Below are 8,779 nucleotides of genomic sequence, written 5' to 3'. Positions count from 1 at the left end.
CCCCCCGCCCCACTCCTCCCAGCCCTCACTCACCCCGCCCTGAGAAAAAAGAAAACCAGAGGGCACTGGCCAGGGGCGTGAAGCACGTCTCTGAAAGCATTTATTTTTTCAGTAAAAGTTTCATGGTTTTGCCTCTGGTTTCCCCTTGCTGCTCGGAGCCCTAGGCTTGCAGACCCAAGATTTGTTCCGCGGCCTTGCACACACGGGTACATCCTGACAAGCACCGGGTTCCAGAACTTTGCACAACACTGTGACCACAAGCACTCAGGATATGTGAGGCCGTGTCTCCCCGTTGTCTCCCGACACCCGGTCGTTTCCTGGCCCAGAGGCACCACCAGGGGTCCGCACCCTGCCCCCGTTCGGTGTCTCTCCCTCCAGACTAAGTACAGACCCCACACAGGGTGCTCGGGCCCCCTGCCCTCCCAGCCGGCCTCACCCTACAGCCCCCCACATGCTGGTCTGAGGGGCCGCTGGCCATCTAGCAAACAGCCCACATCCCCCTCGTGGCCCTCGCTCTGCCCATGTCCCCGCCTGCTGCGGTTCCCCCCCCCACCCACCCACCGCCCCCACACGCCTGCCCTCGTGCCTGAGTCTCCTATGTTGCGGTAACAAATCACACAAACTTCATGGCTCCAAACAGCACAAATTTATGACTAGACGGTGCTGGAAGTCAGGCGTCCAAAGTGGCCTCGCTGGGCTAGAACCAAGATGTCGCGGAGCCAGCTCCTTCTGGAGGCTCTAGCGGGAGCATCCGTTTCCCGGCCACGGCCAGCTTCGGGAGGCGCCCGCATCCCTCGCTCCCAGCGCCATTCTCCGTCTTTGAGTCGCAGCATTACGACCTCCGCTTCCCTCATCATCACATCTCCTTTTCCCTGACTCTGAGCCCCTCCTCACCTACGTCCCTCCTTCCCTTATGAGCACCCTCGAGGTCACGATGGTCCACCCGGGCAATCCAACCCTGTCTCATCCGAGTCGCCCCAGGGCCTGTACTCAGCCGAGCACAGGACACGCACCTGCTCACAGCTCACAGGCCGTTGGCTCCCGGGTCCCGCCGGACTTCCCAAAGCGACGTATGAAGTCGCGGGACAGAAGTATCCGCCCCAGGTCACAGGTGGAAAGCTGAGGCGCGTGCAGCAGGGAAGGGGTGCACAGGGACCCTGCCGGGCCTGCGGCCGCCGGTGGTGAACCCACGGCACACAGCGGGCATCTGGGCCTCGAGGCAAACGGCCACAAGTACGCGAGGGCGGGTCGGGAATCCCTCCCGCGGTACGGGTCCACGGCGCAGGCACTTTGGGGTTTGGAACAGAGGGTCTCGCTTCTCCCCCAGACTCACCTCTTCCCCATGGGGCTGCTCCGAGGGAAGAGCACGGGACGAAGGGGCAGACAGACCGGGCAATGCACGCGTGCGCACACGCACGTGGGCGGCTGAACATCCCGAGCCTCAGATCCCACCTCACTATGGACTATGAGCGGGTTGACGTGTGCACGTTCCAAGCCCTGGGCCTCGGAGAAAGGGGCAGAGCGTGACTTCTCTGCTTGGCCCTGGCTGGAATGCAGACAGGATGGAGGGAGCTGCCGCAGCCATCTGAGACCGTGAGCTCAGAGTTTCTTGTGGAGGACAGAGCAGCGGGCTCCCCGGCGTCTAGGCTTCTGACGTCCCGGTGGCTCCACATCCAGAACCACCTGTGTTTGGACTGAAGTGGGAGAAAGAAAGAAATGTCCATCATGTTTAAGCCACTCTCTGGGGGCATCTTTGTTCTAGCAGCAAGCATGAACAGCATCCCGACTGATACAGATTCGGGTACACAGAAGGGACGGGCGCTGCTCTTGTAGCTAAATCCCCCCCGGTCTGGCCTCCGTGGTCCAGGACACAGGTGTTGTGAGCTGGAAAGCTGTCGCCAGCCCCCCACCCCCACCCCGCCGTGCTGTGATCTTGCCCTAAAAGTGCTCCCTCGGACGCATAGAAGGCAGACCACATCCCGATGGCCCCTGGAACTCTAGGACTGGGTTTGAAAGACTCATAATGTTGGGGTGGGGGGGTGCTTCCTGACTTTGGGAACTGATCTGGGAGAGTCACCAGATGGCTTTGGAGACACAGTCTCGGTGGAAGAGAAGAGGTTGGTCCCAGGAGGCATCCCCAGCAGGACAGGGGGGCCGGCCCTGGGGCCGCGATCTGAATGGAGTGCTGTCCCCCTGGCCAAACCTGTTGATTCCGGGGACAGCAAGGCAGTTGCTCTTGAATGAGCAAGACAAGTCAACAGCACGATGGGCCTGGAAAGAAGAGACCAACTTCGTGAGAATAAAAAGCCAGGTCTGGACAAGATCTCTAGGCGGGGTTACATGCAACATGGCAGTAACCGGTTGTAAGTAGACCAGCAGTTGACTAGTTTTAGAAGGAATTGTATTTCCAAATAAACCCCAAGCCTGGCTTTCAAAAGCCTGTTGTTTTTCGTAACCCGCCCCCAAAGAAATTCCTGGACGCCCCAGGAATGTGGACAGAACCAGAAATGAGTTAGGAAGGCTGAGCACAGGCCGGGCTTCTTCAGGTGTGGGCTGAGGGCGGACGGTGGGGCAGGTGCCCGCTCCGGGAGGACAGAGCCAGGACGGCGGGGACAGCAGGCGAGGTGGTCCAAGGAGCAGACAGAGGCAGGGGGGCCCAAAGGGCTGGCTGACGCAGGGCCGCGGCGAGGCTGGTCCTAGGCGAGCGGCTGCCCCACGGTGCACCCTCCTCTCCGCCAAAGGCAAGTCTTTACGGCAGTCTGTTCCTGCACCGCCGTGAACTTGCCCTTTTCATGACGGTCCACGGTTCCCCGTTCGTTGAGGGGTCACAGCAGCCTCGAAGTGCATCACTCACGGATCCTGGATGTGGCTGGACACGGAGACTGGAAGGGACCTCAGGGCCACGCCCACTGGAAGGGGCCGAGTGCGCTCAGAGCACAGAAGGGAGAGTCTGTGCGGGAATCACGGGCTCCAAAGGGCCGGCCTGTGGCCTAGATTGTTAGCGGTCCCCCAGTCCACCTGCCCTTTCTTTCTGTCCGGGCAGAGCCCTTCAAGTTCGAGCTCCGCCTAGGGCAGCCCACCGAAGGGGATGCCCCCTGCCTCCCTCACTGCAGCCCGTGGCTGTGTGACCAATGGGCCGTGAGCAAAACGCGCGTGTGCGGCTTCCTGCGGAAAGGGCCCCACGGCCCGCTCTCGTCTACCGTCTTCCCCTGGCTGCCCGGCGGATCTGCGGCTCCGGGCACCAGCTTCCTGAGCGGCAAGGTAGAAGGTACGGGAGGACAGTGGGATGGGAATAGGAGCAGCCGGTGACCCGGCCACCGGGAGCTGCCGCGTGAGCCCTGCGTGGCTTGTGACGCGGGAGAGGTTCCGCTCACTGGGCCGCGGGGACCTTTGTCACGGCTGCCGGCCCTGTGGTCCGGCTGACACAGCCGCGGGCCTGCGTGCGGGCTGGGGAGGGGGAGGGAGGCCTCGCCACGTCTTCGTGCAGCAGTGCCGGCCTCGGTCGCCCCTCCGGAAAGGGCCACGTCGTCGGTCGCCGCGGCAACAGTGCGGCAGGTGCGCGACCCGCGGCCGCGCACACACCCGAAGTTGCTGCTGCTCTAGCTCCTGACGATGTGCTTTGTCCGAGAGGCACTGGACTCGCTGTGTGCCCTCGGGTGACTTAGTCATTGTGTCTCTGTGCCGCCGTCTGTGAAAATGGGGACTGCGGTCCCCGCTGCCTCCCCGGGGCACTGGGGTCCGGTGAGACGACGCAGGTAAGGCCGGGCGCTCCGCCGGCTCTCGGCGAGGTCACCTTATGGCCTTCTGACCCTGTGCTCGGAGTCCGGGACCCCGAGGAGAAGGCAGGCACGACGCTGCCCGCCCAGGAGACCCAGGCACGGCCCACGTCGCTGAGGAGGCCCGTGAGAGGTTTGCGGGCGAGAGACGCGGTGTGGGACGCCCGGAGCGGCCCGGGCACATGGCACCCGTGGCGGGGACAACATGGGCTGCGTGGGGTCAGCTAGAGGGTGGGAAGAGGGTGGCAGAGGGGATGGGGACGGTGTCCAGTCCCCCCGTTGCACGCGGATCCTCCCGCCCTGGGCCGCTCCCCAGCAGGGTCCCGGCTGGGCTGCGGGCTTTGGAGGAGCCGGGACGGCATTCGAGTCATCTCTCCCTCCTCCGGGGTCTTCGCCCCTTCGGCAGCCCCCTCACCTGCCTCCTGCCAGCAGCGTGGCAAGGGGAGCTTGTCAGCCCCGTGCCGAGAGCCCTCCGGTGTCTCTCTGGTAAACGTTGGGTGGACGGAGGCCTGACACACAGTAGGTGCCTAGTCTGTGTCTGAGGATGAACATCGCGGGCGCTCAATAAATGCTGCGAGGGCCCGGCGCACAGTAGGTGCTTTAACTTTGGCCAAATCGGCCCTTGGTCTCGGGCCCCAAGTGGGTCTGGAGGCTCCCAGGCCCGACCCACTGTGCGCTCACACCTGGGAGACCTCGGTCACCTGGCGTCCCCTCGCCCACCTCTGCCAGGATCAGGGTGTCCTCAGGGGACCCCAAGAAGCGAGTGCCACAGAACTGGGAGGCAGTGTTCCTTTCTGTCTTCACATCGGGCTAAGACTCAAAACAAAACTGTCAGATTTCAGAACATTTCACAGCGGCAAAAATAACTACACTTGGGGAAAAAACACGCAGACACTTCTCAAAGTCATCTAGTCGCTTCAACAATGTGCCAAAAGCTTCTGGAATTGACAGGTTCGGTTTGCCACGCACCAACTGTGCCTGCCCCTGCCAGCCTCGTCTCCCGAGGCCCCCGAGGCCCCCGCGTGCCAAAACCTCGGCGCAGAAGAGGCGGCCGGGGCGAGGCGGCCGAGGCACCTTTGTCTGCCCCTACTAAGTGCCGGTTCCAAAACCGGCCCCGGGATTCACGAGCCACGGACGCCAAATCTGAGGTGACAGAGGCAGGGCAGGAAGGGGAAAGGCGGCTCTGGAAAATACCTGATGATGCGCAGGGCGCACGCTGCTGCCCGTCCCACTGGCTTCTCACAACCGCCTTGTGGAGAGGCCGCCCCATTTTCCACGAGGGCACCGGCGCGCAGGGATGGCACTCGGGTCGGGGGCGAGCCACCCTCTCCTGGGAAGGAATGCCGGCTGTTCTCCGAGTCTGCAGTAATAGAAGAGGGAGCCGGCCACACACCGCCCAGCCAGAAACGGTTCCCAGCCCCCTTGGCAGCCAGGTGTGGCCACAAGAAGCCTGATCAAGCGGTGTGAGCAGAAGGACTGTGTCCAACTTCCTGGCTGCGCTCCCCCTCCCCTCTGGGATGGCAGGAGCTCAGGCAGCCACCTTGGACCCTCGAGGATAGCAGAGCCACGAGACAGAAGGAGCCTGGGCTGCCCACACCGGGGAGCTGCCGTGGGAGCCTGGGCCACGTCCGCTCGCTCATCAGGCTCTTGAGGAGGGACACTTAAGCACCTGGCCACCGAGGGTTGCTGTCCCAGCTCTTCCTGTGGTTCTGTATCAGGGGACCAACCAGGGCAGCCTCGTTGTGAGCCCTGGGTGAGGAGCCAGAGCACAGGAGGTTCCAGGCAGGGCAGTGATCCGACCCCACTCATGTCTTTCAAATGTCCCTCTGCCTGTTGTGTCCACGGGGATTGCGGCGGGCAGCACGGCCTCTGACCTGTGAGAGGGGGCGGTGCTCAGCCCGGGGCGGTGGCGGAGAGAGAGAGAGGGGTGGGTAGGACCAGGACGCATCCCAGAGGAGGGGGGACACACGTGGGGAGGAGGCCTGGGGCACCGGCACTCAGGGCCGCTCCGGGACTCAGCTCAGGCGGTGAAGTCCGAGGTCCCCGTGAGGCCAGCAGGCAGGTCGGGATTTCGGAAGGTGGCGTGGAGGCGTTATGTGGGGGGCTCACCAGCTTCAAGTTAGTAGTAAACACAGGGAGGACATGAGGTCCGCTGAGAAGGGGGCCCGAAGGTCACAGGAGGAGGGGCTGAGGAGCACCAGCTTTGGGGGTGAGCGAGGGGCATCCTCAGAGAAGACTGGGGGAAAGCAGCCCAGGGGGGGCACGGCCACCTGCGTCAGTGCAGCCAATGGGCCGTCCCAGAGGAGGCCGACCGTGCACCTCCCCACAGAGTGACCACCAGACCCCCTGACACAGTGGCCATGGGGAAGGTGGCCGCGGGGGAAGGTGGCCACGGGGGAAGGTGGCCACGGGGAAAGATGGCCTCGGGGGAAAGTGGCCACTGACACGGTGGTCACGGGGGAAGGAAGGAACAAGACACAGACAGCAGAGGATCGGGAGACAGGCTGCAGCGGGGTCCTTCTCTGCAGGTTTTCCCCGACACAGAACGGGTGTGGACGGCTGGCAAGGGCAGGTCCCCGGGGAGGTCCCTGCGGAGCCCCGCGGAGCCCGGGGTGCAGGACGAGGGGGCTGGCACCGTGCTTGGTGTTTCTCCAAGTCCCTGGTTTCTTGCCATCTAGACCGATTCTTACTGAATGTTTTTCTCAAATGCAAAATCCTTAATAGTTTTGTTCTTCAAAACTTGCTTTTTTTTTTTTTTCTAGGCAATATCCTCAGTGAAATCACAGATTTGATGGGTTGACTTTCCTCCTAATACACATGACACCAAATACACAGTTATGTAAAAGGCTCCATCCGCACGCCGCCGCGGTGGTCTTGGGGCCCACCCCGTCTCCCTCGCTTTTGGAACTGACTTGGGAGGAGGACCACCGGGCAGTCCCTGGTGTCAGGTGACCCGGGCCCAGCCCCGCCTCACCCCTCCCCGGCAGGGCGACCTCAGGCAAGTTATGTAAGCCCACCTCCATAAACTGGAGACAACAGTCTATCTCAAGAGTGGGCGTGAGAGAAAGGATCCACAGGGAGCCCTTAGCGGAGAGCTGGCACTCGGTTTAGGCCGCCGAGGAGCGCCCGGCACGGCAGGATGGGCCCCGGGACCGTTCACGAAGGTTCAGGTGAGCGGAGAGCCCACGGGACCTCCTGGTGCCGGCGCCCGCCCGGCCCGCCTCACTCTGGCCGGGACCTGGAACGTTGTAACATATCCCAGCAAGGCTCTGGAATGCATTACACCCCAGGGAGCAAACATGAGCAGAGGAGGGACCTCTGTGTGTGCCAGGCTGTGACCGTCCCCCCCCCCCCACCGCCCCGCAAGTGACATCGGCTTCTCCGAGGACCCTACCGGGGAGAGCCGCTCACGACCGCAGACAGGCACATGGGCTGCAAGCACACCATCCTGCCCATTTCCACCATTTTTAAATGTGGTTCTCTCTGAGCTCCCAGGATCCGCAGATACAAACCTCATGCGTCCTTTCTGGAGCTGCCTCTTACACGCTATCCTTTTACAGACGGGAAACTGAGGCAGCAGGAGTGACCTTTTAGAACCGGACAGAACTCTCGAGAACAACCGGTCCCGCCTCGGCCCCTGCCTGTGGAAAGCGAGGCCCAGCAGGGGCGGGGCGGGGGGGGGGGTACTCCAAGAGGTCAGCGGCCTGTCTCACTGCCACAGGCTCAGGAAACCACCGTCCTGGGGGGCTCTCCTCCCCAGGTAATACCCCGTCACCACGTAAAAGGGGATACCGCAGGCCTCTCTTCTCTGCAAAGTTAGCAACTCGTTCCATGGCTGGGTGGCGGCTGTCTGTGCAGAGCAGAGGCCAGCTGAGTCGGGGGTCAGCACCGGGACCGTGCTGGGCCAACCCACGCCTTTCTACCCTGACTGAGCCCTTGGCAAGGGGTGCCGCGCTCTGACCGCCTCCCGCACCCTCAGCATCAGGGCCTTACCAAGCCAGTGGCTCCCCGAGAGGCCGGCTCTCTGCACAGATAAGGAGTGTCTGTGATTAGCACGAGGTCATTTGTCCCAGGACACCCGGCCGTCCAGAGCCGGGGACACCCCTCTGCCCTCTAGGGCCTCTCTAGGCCTGTGGGGCAAAGGTGAGCCCCTGCCCAGCTCTGTTTCAATCACTTCCAATTCTAAACTCGCAGGGTCCAAAGAGCAGACCCAAACATACTTCTATAAAAATGTGTTTGAAAAAGAACATTCTCTACTCATGCTGGCCCTCTGCCTGCTTCCACTTTGGGGTTCTGGGCAGACTTTTAGAAGCAAACCTCTCACCAATTACCAAGAGCAAAACAACTCCCAGAAGATCTCAGCTGTGCCAAGCAGAGCAAGGAACAAGCCCCTTTTGCAGAGAGTTTCCGCTCCGTTCGAGAAATCCCGGGAGGTGCACATCGTGTTGGCCCTGGCCACATCCATAGCTGAGCCGGTGCCCTCTACCTGGTGCCCCCGCCCACTCCCTGACCCTACCCCCTGCTTCCCCCCCCCCCCGGCCATCTCTGCCTTCCTCCTCAGCTCCTAGAAGGACCAGAAGGAGCCCCCCAGCTGCCACCAGCCAACACTGAGCACCCTGGACCGTCAACGCACGGGGTCCAGAAAGTCCAGACAGAGAGGGGAGCCGTAGCCAGCTGGGGCTCCCCGGGGCGCACCCTCTAAGGCGCAGCCACCCCCTTCCCATTACCATCGCTGCAGGCCCTTGGGCTCTGGGCAACACAAGCCAGGACTTATTTCCATGTCGCACGAGGGCGCTGAACATTCTGGAGCTAGGTCTTGTACCTCGGCAGCCTGAGGCTGCGAAGGAGAGGAGGGCTCCGGGGGGGCCCTCTCTCCTCACCTCCAGCCCCCTGCTGCAGATCGCTGACGGGAAAGGCAGCAGGAGGGACCTTCGGATGTGCTCTGCTCAGGGGCTCGGGGCCGGGGCCAGGGACGTGGGCCTACGCCGTGTCCCGGAATGATC

The sequence above is a fragment of the Lynx rufus genome, unplaced genomic scaffold (assembly GCF_022079265.1).
Source record: "Lynx rufus isolate CCGP_SWC_20201006 ecotype Redwood Valley unplaced genomic scaffold, mLynRuf1.p SCAF_17, whole genome shotgun sequence".
NCBI lineage: Eukaryota > Metazoa > Chordata > Mammalia > Carnivora > Felidae > Lynx > Lynx rufus.
The sequence above is the reverse complement of the archived record's forward strand: the minus strand, read 5'-3'. Positions refer to the sequence as shown.